Source organism: Furipterus horrens, unplaced genomic scaffold (genome assembly GCF_987537825.1).
Source record: "Furipterus horrens unplaced genomic scaffold, mFurHor1.1.pri manual_scaffold_2, whole genome shotgun sequence".
Lineage (NCBI taxonomy): Eukaryota > Metazoa > Chordata > Mammalia > Chiroptera > Furipteridae > Furipterus > Furipterus horrens.
Window position 1 is genome coordinate 174,863,017 of NW_028327172.1, and position 3,149 is coordinate 174,866,165.

At 44.0% G+C, this 3,149-nt stretch overlaps 1 pseudogene; it reads left to right on the forward strand.

The window, feature by feature from the left end:
• The first annotated feature begins 1,460 nt into the window (after positions 1-1,460).
• LOC150020046 (fructose-bisphosphate aldolase A pseudogene) lies at positions 1,461-2,840 on the forward strand (annotated as a pseudogene).
• Positions 2,841-3,149: the final 309 nt, after the last annotated feature.

A 3,149-nucleotide genomic window follows, 5' to 3' on the forward strand; every position in this document is an offset into this window, starting at 1 on the left:
TTTCCTGGGGCATGCCACCAACCAGGGACTGGCCTGCACCCAGGCCTGTGCCCTGACTGGAATTGAACAAATGACCTTTTGGTTTGCAGGCCAGCACTCTATCCACTGAGCCACACCAGCCAGGGCTAATTTTTCATGGCATTCACTAGCCCTTTGGTTTTATGTCTTTGGGTAGTTCTGGAAAATTCTAGACGATTATCTCATGAAATAGTTCTACCACATTTTTCTCTGACTCTACTGAAGGATGTTATGCCTGGTGGGGTAATTTGATGACTGGTCTTTTGGATTATGAGGGCTTTTTATTCCTCTTAGTGTCACCAGCCATCTAGGACATTGCCCTATTTATCTGCAGTGTCCTAAGTGGCCATGTTTATCTTTGCCAACAGGAGAGGATACTGCTATTTTTCTTACATGAGGGGAAGGAGAGAGAAATGTAAGGACTCACCTGCCTGGTACCTTCCTCCAGCAAATCATCCTGCCAGTTGTTTCTGAGTCTAGCTTCTCCAGATTTCATCATCTACCAATACAGAACGGTTGTGTTGCTGGACTCAACTGCTAGGTTAGAACTTTCCCAAGATAATCCTGGACTGTGACTTCTCTTTGTATTTTTCAAAATCAATTATTTTTTCTGTAGTTATTTAAGTTTATGTTTGATTTTTACTATGACTTTTTAAATTTATTTTTAAAAATACAATTTCCTTAATTTCTATGAATTTAGTGTGGGAGGGGAGATTACACCAAATGGTTACCAATTTGAAACTGGAAGTCTGTCCTCCACTCTTTTATTCATGTGCTTTATAATTAATATTATGGTTAAATAACTATCCATGGAATTACCTCAAAAATCAAACTTAAAAAGTTAGAATATTCCCTTGTATTCCATATTTACCTCAGTCCACATTTCCCAACTCTGTTCATTTCCTCCCCAAACACACACAATACACACACACACACATCATATACTTATACATATATTACAAGTAGATTTACTGTAGCATGAAGACACAACCCTTCATTAAATGATGATGGAGAAGCAATGAAGACAAACCAGGAACTGTGGTTGATAGTATTTGAAATATTTACTTTTAACTGTATTAGTCATGATTATGGAACTGAGATGGGTAACGCATTCATTCACGTTTTGTTATTTATTTACAGCTTGATAATATTTTTCTTTTAATTTTTTCTAATGCCAAAATAGGGAAAGAAATCTTTATTTTAGGCCAAGTAACAGTCCTAGGAGGCAAAGTTTTTTTAAATTTCCAAAAGTATTATTTTTAAAGTTATTAATTCAATAGGCCCATTATTAAAAACACTTCTTTTTAACTGCTTTATTTGGCATGGAGTTTAGCTCTATGTTCTACTCTGCTGATTTTCTCCTGCCTTTGTGAAATTTTATTTTTAAGTTTTCTTCAGTTCTTAAATATAAAAAGCAAATCAGAAATAAACTTTGTCTCAGTTACCCGCCACCCCGCCACCCTCCGTCGCAGGACCGCGCAAGCCCGCCCCTCTCCTGTGCCAGGAACTGACTGGCACCATGCCCTACCAATACCCAGCACTGACCCCGGAGCAAAAGAAGGAGCTGTCTGACATTGCTCAGCGCATCGTGGCTCCGGGCAAGGGCATCCTGGCTGCAGATGAGTCCACTGGGAGCATTGCCAAGCGGTTGCAATCCATTGGTACTGAGAACACCGAGGAGAACCGGCGCTTCTACCGCCAGCTACTGCTCACTGCCGATGACCGCGTGAATCCCTGCATTGGGGGGGTCATCCTCTTCCACGAGACACTCTATCAGAAGACAGATGATGGGCGTCCCTTCCCCCAAGTTATCAAATCCAAGGGTGGTGTTGTGGGAATCAAGGTAGACAAGGGTGTGGTACCCCTGGCAGGAACAAATGGCGAGACTACTACCCAAGGGCTGGATGGGCTGTCTGAGCGCTGTACCCAGTACAAGAAGGACGGAGCTGACTTTGCAAAGTGGCGCTGTGTGCTGAAGATTGGGGAACACACCCCCTCAGCCCTGGCCATCATGGAAAATGCCAACGTTCTGGCCCGTTATGCCAGCATCTGCCAACAGAATGGCATCGTGCCCATTGTGGAGCCTGAGATCCTTCCTGATGGGAACCATGACCTGAAGCGCTGTCAGTATGTAACTGAAAAGGTGCTGGCTGCTGTCTACAAGGCTCTGAGTGACCACCACATCTACCTGGAAGGCACCTTGCTGAAGCCCAATATGGTCACCCCAGGCCATGCCTGTACCCAGAAATTTTCTAATGAGGAGATTGCCATGGCAACAGTCACTGCACTGCGCCGCACAGTGCCCCCTGCTGTCCCTGGGATCACCTTCCTATCTGGAGGTCAGAGTGAGGAGGAGGCATCCATTAACCTTAATGCAATCAACAAGTGCCCCCTGCTAAAGCCATGGGCCCTGACCTTCTCCTATGGCCGAGCCCTGCAGGCCTCTGCTCTGAAGGCCTGGGGTGGAAAGAAGGAGAACCTGAAGACTGCTCAGGAGGAATATGTCAAGCGAGCACTGGCCAACAGCCTCGCCTGCCAAGGAAAGTACACCCCAAGTGGTCAGGCCGGTGCTGCAGCCAGCCAGTCCCTCTTCATCTCTAACCATGCCTACTAAACAGGTGTTCTAAGGCTGCCCCCACAACACTCCTTGCCCCGCCCCCTCCCATACTCACTCTTGAAGAGGGGGCCTCATCTGGGGCTCTAGGCTGCTCCTTTCCACTCTTGCCTCCCTTGTGACATTGGTGCGTGGTATTGTCTCTGTATGCTAACTCCAGTGCCCTTTCCAGCCCACTGCCAATAAACAACTATTCAAGGGGAAAAAAAAAAAAAAAAAAAAAAAAGAAATAAACTTTGTATGTGCATGTCTTCTGAGTTTTTATTTACTGAATCGATGTTTGGCTGGAAGAGGTTTGTATTTTAAAAAGAAATAGTATCTGTCTTCATAGCTATTATTCTACATCCAAGTAAGTACATTTTTATAGCCCCTATCCTGTAACCTCTCAAAGTAATGAAAAGTTAAAACTTTTATCGTTTGATTAATTATTTTAAATCCTTAAGTATATCATACCTTAGACAAAATGTCTACTGTTGGTAAGAAGAGTGAGTTTTTCATAGGTATGATATCAAGAACT